General features: G+C 38.7%; 1 pseudogene; it reads right to left on the bottom strand.

Moving 5' to 3' along the window:
* Nucleotides 1-3470: 3470 nt before the first annotated feature.
* LOC102251250 lies at nt 3471-9013 on the bottom strand (annotated as a pseudogene).
* Between the last annotated feature and the right edge of the window lie 2520 nt (nt 9014-11533).

The raw sequence follows: 11533 nt of genomic DNA, 5'->3' as shown, positions 1-11533 counted from the left end.
GGCAGGAAAGAGAGAAAGAGAGAGGGAGAAGGGTAGGGAGAGGGAAAGAAAAGAAGCAAAGAAAGAGGAAAATGAATGAAAAGTTCTCTACAGGGTTATTGAAAGCCAGTAAATATGGCTGAGGTATATGTACTTGTCAAGAAGATCATAACATCTTCCCCTGGTTATGTTCTTTTAAAAATATTTTTATTGATTTTTTTTCTTTTTTAGAGAGAGAGAGAGGAAGGGAGAGGGAGAAAGACAGAGAAACATTGATGGAGAGAGACACATCGGTCAGTTGCCTCCTGCATATACCTCTACTGAGGATTGAGCCCACAATCTGGGCATGTGCTCTGACAGGGAATCAAACCAGTGACCTTTTCGGTGCACTATATGATGCTCAACCAACTGATCCACACCAGCCAGGGCTATATTCTTTCTAAAAAGCTACACACACTGGCACAAAATTGCCACCTCAAGTCTGTGAAATACCCTCTTCTATCATCGTAGAGCTCAAACTTTCTGGTTGAAAGACTCAGCTTTAACAAATATGGCTGGGCATACATGTTTTCTTAGACACATTTTGTAAGTGAGGACTGGGATACAGTTGGTAGTACCTAGGAAGTGCTTGGCTGGTTCTGTCAAGAGAGTGAACTATCTCTAGGTGCTGGCTTTCTCCTAACTCACTCCTGTTGATGCCAAAAGAAAAAGAAAAAGGTTAAGGGATCCTAGGATCTGCCATTGAAACTCTGAGAAGCTCCTGGAGGACAGAGGAGGTTAGGTCCAAGTATGAGGGGCATGACAGCCCAGGGAAGAGGGCCCTTTTGTGCCCTGGATCATCAGTCTAGCTTGGGTGGAAAGTGATAAAAGCCACATTCAGTAGGTCAGCCCTTAAGCATTTTTTTCCTCCCTCTCCCCTTCTCCTATATCTTGGCCCATGTCACTACTCTTTGTCAAGAGCTGTCTCTTTGAATTGCAATTGCCTATCCCATGGGAAAGGAGATAGGAATTGCATTGAATCATTAAATTGCTTTGGGTAGTATGGACATTTTTATTTTAAAAAATAAATAAATAATAAACGTGCTATATGTGTGGAAACTAGATAGATAGATAGTATAGATATAGATTACTAAATAACCTTTAGGTTAAAGAGGCAATCATAGGAAAGTATATAAAACAAATAGAAAGCACTATATATCGGAATCTGGGATTTAGCTTGTGGTGTGAGGTCTGAAATTAATATTCACTATTATGTACTACCTTGACATCTGAAAGGGAGAGGCCTCAAAAGGCCTAACCATGAGTTTCCCTACACTCACCAGATAAGTTGCAATGGGAAAGGCTCCCCACCTGGCTTGTTCCCCTATCAGCTGGAATAGCTGCTCCTCACCTTGTCCTCAGCCAGATGGGTTTCACTCCCCTGACAGCTCATGGAATTATTCAAGGAAGCCAATCACATATCCTCCTTCCAGAACCCCTTGCTACTACAAAGCCAGCCTCCGGCCAACTCTGCTCATTCACTCTATTACCAAGCACAACTCTACTGGTCCTCCATGGTGTATGGTACTCTCCTCTCCTGGAGTATGAGTATATGTGACTAACACACTGCTGTCAGTCTCATCTGTCCGATGTCAGACCTCCTGTATTCAGCCACATCACCAATGGGAGTGACTCTAAGTCAATCAAAACACAGCTAATGTGGAATGTAGAGGAATTAAAAAGATTTACATATATTTATCAAAAAATAAGAATGAAAACAAATGAGCTAAGATTTCAACCAAGAAAGTTATAAAAGGACAACAGAGTAATCTCAAAGAAAAAAAGGGGAGGGAGGATATTAAAGTTAAAATAAAACAATGAAAAAGAAAATAACCACAAGAAAACCAAGGTAAAATATGAATTTTGAGAAAAAAGATATAAAGAGTATAATTGGCCCAAGAAGAAATAGAAAAGTTTAATAGAGTAGTACAGTTAAATTTTCATAGTAATCAAAGCATTTCTACAATTTTATAGTTGAGTTTTACCAAGTTATTAAAGAACTGTTGAACTTTATATGAGTTATCCCCCCCAAAAAAGAAAACAGAAAAAAGGGAATGCTGCCTAAGTAACTTTATAAAGCCAGTCAACCCTTGATTTCAAATCCAGATGAAAACAATATAAGAAAGAAAAAATATGTAGGTCCACTTGACTCATAAATATAAATGAGAAAATTCTGAATAAAATTTTTAGCTAATGGAATCAATCAGTGTATTTTACAAGACAGCAATATGATCTAGAAGTTTTTCCTCTTGGAAACACATAGATGGTTTAACATAAGAAAATCTACACAGTAAGTGACTAAAAGAAAAAAGTCTGTTATTCAAATAGCTATGGAAAAAGAAATTTATAAGAGACTATTTTTATAAACTTACTAAAAGTTAGAAATTTTTTCCCTAGATAAAGCCTATCTACTAATAATTTATAGCCAATATTTTACCTTACAGAGAAACTTTAAAGGTTGGTTGCTATATCATAATATTTGATATAATACCAGAAGTTCTGGCCAAACAATATTTGAAAACAAGGTAAGAGGTATAGGATTAGAATGCAACAAACAACTGGCCTCTCATTGCCTCTTACCCACTCTGTCCCTCTGTGAAAAGGAAATGACTGGCTCCCCCTCAGCCACTATGCAAGACTTAGTCCCACCCAGTGCTGCTGCAGTGGGCTGCCCAACTCTGGGATTCTTTATCAGTATCCCCACTTTGTTCACAGACCTAACACCATGACCTCCAATCTGGGCTCCAAGAGTAATCCAAGTGCTATCAAAACCCTCATCTTTTACTTTGCTTTTCAATTTATTCAGAACTGAGATGGGGAACAGGGATATTCTGAATTGTGTCCCTTCAAAGATCGCTCTGCCAAGAGATGATTGGTAGTTAGGCAGATAATTGGGAGAGGACAATCTGGCAAATGAAACATCAGAAACAGAAACAAGGAATTCTGAGGTGGTGGATACACAAAACTCTAGTTAATTCAGTAAGCAGAACCTAAAGTACAGGCCTGGGAGTTTTAGGTGATGAGTTAGGCTGGACAGGAACACAGAGGCCAGATCAAGAAAGGCCTTCTCTGCCACCCTGAAGAATCTAGAGTTTCTTCTGACTGATTGTGGTCAGTGTGGAGGGGAATTTGAAGGGATTGTGGTGAGACAAGACTATTAGGGGGGCTGCTGTAGAAGTCAGCTCAGGGGAGTCTGGGGACTGAGTAAGGACAGTGGTGGTACAGATGGAGCTGTTTTATAATATTTATGCATGTGCTTTTGGCATAAATTTAAAATTGTGTTCCTAATTGATATAAAGCAAATTCCCAGTCATTGTATTAATTATGAGGTTAGATTGCAGTGGCAAAAAGAAGTTTTTCTCCATTTGTCTCACTAAAGTGCCCAAGAGAGAATTCCTCACTAAAAAGGATACCAATCTGGAATATAATTGACAGAAGAACTGACTAAAGAGTTAGTGAATCCAACCTTGGAGGAGGAGTTTGATTTGGAGAAGAAAACAATTCACAAAAGTGCCAATTCCACCCATTTTCACTAAAAACAGACACAAAGAAATAAGTCTAAGTAAAGGCTTAAAGGTCTTAGTGTCTTAGTCCATTCAGACTTGCTATAACAAAATACCATACACTGTTATAAACCCAAGCACTTCCCAAAGGCCCTACCTCCTCATACTATCACATTGGGCATTAGGATTGCATCATATGAATTTTGAGGGGACACAAATATTCAGACCATAGCAAATGAGCTGGAATAAAAAGGAGGTTTTGATGATGAGAATTGAATATTAGACTTACTAAGCAAATTGTGCAATTTTCTTCTATAGAGACCTTTAAAAGTAGGACTTTTTGCATATGGTTGAAGTGTGGCCCTTTAAAAGATATAAACACAGCCCGGCTGGTGTGGCTCCGTGGTTGAGCATTGACCTATGAACCAGGAGGTCATGGTTCAATTCCCGGTCAGGGCACATGCTTGGGTTGTGGGCTCAATCTCCAGTGTGGTTCGTGCAGCAGGCAGCCAATCAATGATTATCTCTCATCATTGATGTTTCTATCTTTCTCTCCCTCTCCCTCTCCCTCTCCCTCTCCCTCTCCCTCTCCTTCTTCCTCTTTGAAATCAATAAAAGTATATTTTAAAAAATAAAAATTAAAAATACATATATAAATTAAAGTGCTATGCATATACGCTTTATACACCATTGATTTTTATTTTGTTTATAAACAAAAACAAAAATATGATTTTGAATTTACAGTACAGAAAATACGTTACACTCTGGAATTTTGTTAATATTATCTTAGATTCGTTATATTCAAATATATTTTGAGTGCCAACTATGTACTAAAATGTGTTCTAGGTGATACAGGACTGAACAAAAAAGATAAAATCTCATGCAACATGAAGCTTACAATCTTGTTCATCAGTAAGTGAGATAAATTAGTAAAGTATACAGGTTTTTAGATAGATATCAATGCTAAGGAAAAAAACTGAAAGAGAAATGGAGATCAGATATATATGACTGGAGGGAGGGGAGAGGGTGTGTACAAGTTTAGTCAGAGTGACTAGAGGAGGCCTAATTGAAAAAGTGAAATAGAAGGAAATAGGGGGGAAGGTTAGATTGAAAATGAGGGCAGATCATGAACATCATTAGAAGGCTTTACTTCAATTTTTATTCAGAGATAGGGAGACAATGGAGTTTAAGTAGAGGGGTAACCCTGTAGCACTCTAGGTACCCCTAAAAGTAGACTGTAGGTGCCAGGGGCAGATGCAGGAAAATCAGTTAGAAGGGTATGGCAATAACCCAGGGGAAAATGATAGTGACTACAGTGTCATGGGACATTGATAAGTGGTTAGAGTCTGGATATTTTTTGAAAGTTAAGTCAATAGGATTTCCTGATGGACTGGATATGGGATGTAAAAGAGAATAGTCAAGAAGGACTTTAAGAAGTTTTACCTAAGCAACTGAAAGAATGGAGTTGACATTTACTAAAATGTGAGAGAAGGAGACTGAGGATGCACATATAGGTGGTTTGAGATGCAGCTTGGCATAGATGCTTCCACTATACTACAGTGTTAAGAGCACAACAGATTATCTAATTCTTCTCCCTTTTTTTTAACACCCACTTAACACAACCTTCCATTGACCTATTGCTAGAAAACAGAACAAAAAACCTTTTTTATTCCAAGTTTTAAAATTCACACGACAATTCTGCTTTGCTTTAATTTTACTCTTTAGTTTTATTTTGTCTAATAAAATGAAATATGCATTAAAATGCCTGGCACATGGTACATATTGAATAAATATTTGTTGAATGAATGAATGGTAGTGGGGAAGCCACAGGGCAATTACCCTTTCCTGAAAAGACCACACAGGAATTGGGGGAGAGCATGGCAATGTTGTTAGAGTCTAAATAGGAAGCACTATTAATTTTGGGCATTTTCAGAAAATCAGAGAGAGATGAGAAATCCAGAAATCGTTTACTTCTATAGACCCCAGAGATTTGGACAAAAGCCTTCAAACAACATATTCCATTAGAGAAAAGAAAAAAAAATTTGAAGAGACAAAAAACTATTTTTTTTTCTTTCTTAATTTTAGCCTTACAACTCAAACCAAACACAAAGGATTGGCAGTGCTTTCCTTCCTCCCTCCCTTCCTTCCTTCCTTCCTTCCTTCCTTCCTTCCTTCCTTCCTTCCTTCCTTCCTTCCAAAAACAAAGCCTTCCTATGGTGAGAAGCTGAAAACTCAACAGTGTTCCAAGCCAATGAGAGTGGTTTTGCAGCATAATGGGCAGAGATATTAATTTAGGGGCTATGCAGCTGTAAATTGACTCACAGGTAAAATAAAATGTAGTCTTTGGGAAGAGAGCTGAGGATTCATGTGCAAGACAGACCCATTAGATAAGATTCATAATCCATGCATAAGGATCCTTCTGAGCTCCCCTCTGGGAGTTATATAAGGAGGGAGCCTCCCTGGCTGCTACGCAAAATGCAAAATGTCGTGGGGTCACTGGGAGGACTTGACCTCTAGGCCAATTGGCTGTGAGGACCAATTGTGACTACAGTGGGAGAGCTACTATGCAGGAAACATCCCTATGCAGCAGGACTTGCTTCATTGGGGGTTTGGTGCTCACTGAGTCTTCCCCTTGAGTGTGTCACTTATGGAAGTGTAGAGTTGTAATCTGGTATGGTCTGCAACTGACCACTGGCTCTTGGGTCTCCAGGAAGGTGCAGTCACCAGATCTGCAGATTCCTCCTCTTTTTATCAGGTTTGGAAGTGCCCAGATGAGGCTTATCTATGAAGCAAGGCAGGCTGGTGCTGGTGTGGGTCTTGGGCCTTTTATTGATAGGTTTGGGGCTCCCTGACCCAGCTGCAGCTTGTTGGAGACATTTTAGTCTGAGCAAGGACAGGCCATTCATATGCAAAAGCCACTGCTCACAGCTTTGGTGGGGTTGTAAATTGGATTAGGGGGTGTCTTAGGGAATCACCAGGACAGAACAAACAGAAATGGCTGCCAGTCAGCCCTGCAACTGAGGAGGTTCCATCATAGGAACAATGATCCCTGCAAGCACCTCCATCTGGGAGAAAGCTGTCCCAAAGTTCCTGCTCTGATGCCAGACAATCCAGTTCCTCCTCCTATGTGTCTGTGTCCCCCACAGCCTTGCCCTGGTGCTGGAGCTCAGAGGAAATAGGACCTTGTAAGTTCAGTTCATAGAGCTGGGCTTCTGGTGTAGGGCTGGGACCCCCTTGCTCCTCATGGGCGGCCTCTGTAGAGATGATTTCCCTCCCAATTAAAAAAGCGGCACACATGGATGCCGGATCAGCTTGTTCCTCGCCTCTGCACTGCCTACCAGTCTCAGTGTGCTTTTTTCTTTACTTCTCTAGTGTAGGACTTCCATTCAGCCAGCTTTCTGGCAGTTCTTGATGATGGTTGTCCTATATCTCAGTTGTAATTTTGATGTGGTTGTGGGAAGCAATGAGTATGGGCTTTTACCTACGCCACCATCTTGGTTCCATACTATATATTTGCCTTTTTTAAAGGTGACTATTCAAGTTTTTTTAAAATTATCATTCTTTTAATTGTTTTTGTAGGAGCTCTTTATATATTCTGTATATGACTTATTCATCAGATATATGTGTTACAGGCTTTTTTCTCAATCTGTGGCATGTTTATTCACTTTCTTTTTTTTTAACAAATGGAATTTTAAAAAAATTGTCACCATTAAAGTCTGAATTTTAAACAGATTCGGGGGGGGCGGGGAGGTTCATATCCATCAGCTCATTCGACTTTGGCAGCTGTCTCACCCCCAGTAGCTTTTCTAGAACTGCTAACCTTCACCATGGAGTTTCATCAGTTTTCCCAGTTCAAACTTGGGCTTCTTCAGCATTTTGACTTTTCCAACAGGGACATCATGGAGTGGATAAATAGGTTGATAAGTTTTTCTATGTCTTTTCCAATGCTATCTGGAGTCAATTTATTGACCATTTCTTTCAAATCATTTATCTGTACCTCTCCGGTCATGATTTCCATCATCTTCTTTTGGACTTGATGGACCTGTTGATGCTGACCATAAGAGGTCTTCCAAAACTAATTGTTGCATTTTTTTTAGTAAAATAAACACAGGATAGATGAAGCACATAACCATTGATAGTTTTTACATCAACATGAGCTTCAATTGTGGTCTGTCATTTTTTGGCCCTGGAGCACATTTTGTCATGGGTAAGATCATGCCATGGAACATCCTCACTAATTAGCTTGAATTTTCTAAATGGAACGTCATTATTCTGCAGATCAGTTAAGCTCACTTCAAAAACATGACTCTTGAGACCATCAGATGCAATTTTGGTTTCTTGAGTTCTTGTGACCAGTGTTTTTCTAATTGTTCTTATGCTGAACATAGCTGCAGCTTTCACATCACTCCAATCTTTCTTAGAAAATGGACCAACTACTTTCTTACTGGCTCCCATTTTACCGCCTTTTGTGAGGTGCTTGTTCTTGCTGACACCATGGTGCTGCTTATTTATTCACTCTCTTAATGGTGTCTTTTGAGGACATTAAGTATTTAATTTTTAAGTATTTTATTTTATGGTTAGTGTTCTAAAAAATATCTTTGTTTTTCCAAGTTTGTGTAGATATTCTTCAGTGTTTTCTTAGAGAAAGTCTGGATTCCTCATGTACTTTGAACCATGAGCCATTGTGAGTATATTTTTGTGAGTGGAGTAAGAGAGAAGTTGAGGTTCATTTTCTTTCTCATGTTTATTTCTGAATATATATTTTAGTTGTTACATCACTATTTGTTAAGACTCTCCTCATTGTTGGCTTGACTAAAATTCAATTGACGGATTTGTGAGTTTATTGCTGGACTTTCTCTTCTATTTATTTACTTATCTAATTGTCTTTTATTTATCTGATTGTCTATTCCAGTGTTTTTCAACATCTTTCATTATCACACCCCTGAAGAGCCTTTCTAGAGATTTTTATTCCTAATTGCCCCTTTCCCCCGTGAAATTTTAATATCGAAGGTATACTATACAACTGTTCATGTACCGTATGTACAAATGTGCTTTCTATATTAAAAATTTTTTAAAAATTTCCTCCAAAAACCAATTTCTACCCCCTTGGGGGTGATATCACTCCCAGTGAGAATGCATGGTTTATTCGTGTACTATACCACATTGCAGATTAGCAGCCCATCTTAAAATATGGTGGTATAAGTCCTTCAAATTATATTGGTTGTTCTATATCCTTCGCTTTTACAATAAATTTTGGAATTAGCTTGCCAATTTCATCTTTAAAATGTGTGGTGAAATTTCACCTCTGGCCATGATGGAGTAATAGGGACTAGATTTACCTTTTTATCTAAAGCACATGGAAAACTTTACAAGATACATACACATTTTTTTCAGACACTGGACAACAGACATAACAGGCCTATTATTTCCCCCAAGAGAAGGGAAATAAACTGAGCCATATGATCACCTCAGCTTACTGCTTTGAGGCACATTCTGACTTGTGGAACAGGAAGAAGGTTGTCAAGGAGAACACAACAACTTTGCTGAGTTGAAGAGATAGAAATGAGATTTTAAAGAATCTGAGGTGGCTGGAAGTTCCAGAAGGGAGGCAATTAAATAGAAAATGAGCTTCAGAAATCTGTGTAGAGTTCCCCTTGGGTTTTTGCTGAACACTAAGACCTACACACATAGAGCAAAACTCTCTGAGTTCAGGCAGAGAGTACCAGAATCATGAGCTAACTGATCATTATTCACACAGGGCTTGGAATTATTTGAGTTCCCACCAGCCAAATTGGAGATGATTCCTCATTGATTAATCAGATCATTCAATAGACATCCCAGAAGGTCACATTCTTTTTGTAGTGAGGGCTAAACTATCCCCACCATAATAGCTACTCTAGAACCACTCTATAAATTCTTTAAAACAATCAAACTAAAGTAATTTAACAGTCTATCAGAACTAATCTAACTGTCTTTAAAGAAAAGCAGCAATCAAAATCACAATGAGATATCACCTCACACCTGTTGGAATGGCTGTTCAACAAGTGCTGGCGAGGATGTGGAGAAAAGGGAACCGTAGTGCACTGTTGGTAGGAATGCAGATTGGTGCAGCCACTGTGAAAAACAATATGAAGTTACCTCAAAAATTAAAAATGAAACTGCCTTATGACCCAGTGATTCCACCTCTGGGAATATATCTGAAGAAACCCAAAACAGTAATTCGAAAGAATATGTGCACCCCTATGTTCATTGCAGCATTATTTACAATAGCCAAGATTTGGAAGCAGCCCAAGTACCCATCAGCAGATGAGTGGATAAAAAAGCCGTGGTACATATATGCAATGGAATTATACTCAGCCATAAAAAAGAAGGAAATCTAACCTTTTGTGAGAGCATGGATGGACCGAGAGAGTATTATGCTAAGTAAAATAAGACAGTCAGCCGAACCGGTTTGGCTCAGTGGATAGAGCGTCGGCCTGCCGACTCAAGGGTCCCAGGTTCGATTCCGGTCAAGGGCATGTACCTTGGTTGCGGGCACATCCCCACTGGGGGGCGTGCAGGAGGCAGCTGATCGATCTCTCTCATCGATGTTTCTAACTCTCTATCCCTCTCCCTTCTTCTCTGTAAAAAATCAATAAAATATATATTTTAAAAAAAATAAGACAGTCAGAGAAAGACAAATACCATATGATTTCACTTATATGTGGAATCTAAATAAACAAACAAGCAAAATAGAAACAGACACATAGATACAGAAAACAGACTGACAACTCTCAGAGGGAAGGGGGGTTGAGGTCTGGGTGAAAAAGGTAAAGGGATTAAGCAAAAAAACAACAACTCATAGACACTAATAAAAGTATGATGATTCTGCCCTAGCAGATTTGGCTCAGTGGATAGAGTATCGGCCTGCAGACTGAAGGGTCCCGGGTTCGATTTCGGCTAAGGGCACGTTTCTAGGTTGCAGGCTCCCCCCGGCCAGGGCCCTGGTCAGGGCTTGTGCAGGAGGCAACCAATCAATGTGTTTTTCTCACATTGGTGTTTCTCTCTTTCCCTCTCTCTGAAAATCAATGAAAAAACAGTGCATGTCATAGCGACTGGTTGTTTGGTTGTTCCGCCATTTGGTCTATTTGCATATTAGCCTTTTATTATATAGGATGTTACCTCAATAAATTCAATAAAAAGTAAAAAATAAATAAATTTGTCACCATATTTGCCTTAAAAAGGCAACAAAATCCAATGATAAACAATGTAACATCCACAATAACCAGCAAACAAACAAAAACTCTTAGACATGCCAAAATCAAGAGATAGTGTACTCTACACTCTTTATTGTATGTATGTTATAACTCAATAAAAAAGTAAAAGGAAGGAAAACAAATGTTTTGGTAAATATTGTTGGAGGAAGCATAGGACAATGCATTGTGTATCAAAATTTCAGGATTATCTGGAAGGCTTGTATTATTAAATCACAGATCGCTGGACCAACCCCTAGAATTCCTGATTGCTTGGTCAATTTTGGAGCCTGAGAATGTGAATTTCTAGTAAGGTCCCAGGTGCTCCTGCTCCAGGGACCACACTGGAGGATCACTGGGATAGTGGTTAGTTTTAGATTCTAGAGTTATTTAAACCTACTCAGTCATATACTAACCTTGAGATCTTGGTTGCATTTCTTGACCTCTCTAAGCTTTGGTTTCCTTTTTTGTTAAATAGGGACAATAATGGTACCTACATCATATGATTGATGTGAGATTAAATGATGTAATATAGCTAGTATTGGCACATACTAAGTGTGCAATAAAAGTTAGCTACTTTATCATTATTCATACTGTTACATATATAGAGTTTGCTATTATTATTATTATCACTAAGAACAAACTAATATTCTCTATATTTATTTTGTGGCCCTAAGTTCTCAGGCCTTGTTTATACAACTATCTTCTAAAATATTCCTTTGGGGCTAAAATTTTTCATGCTGGGTTTAAGCCAAAAGATGAGGTTGTTTTTTTTTTCAA

Source organism: Myotis brandtii, unplaced genomic scaffold, assembly GCF_000412655.1.
Source record: "Myotis brandtii unplaced genomic scaffold, ASM41265v1 scaffold48, whole genome shotgun sequence".
Lineage (NCBI taxonomy): Eukaryota > Metazoa > Chordata > Mammalia > Chiroptera > Vespertilionidae > Myotis > Myotis brandtii.
The sequence above is the reverse complement of the archived record's forward strand: the minus strand, read 5'-3'. Positions and strand labels throughout refer to the sequence as shown.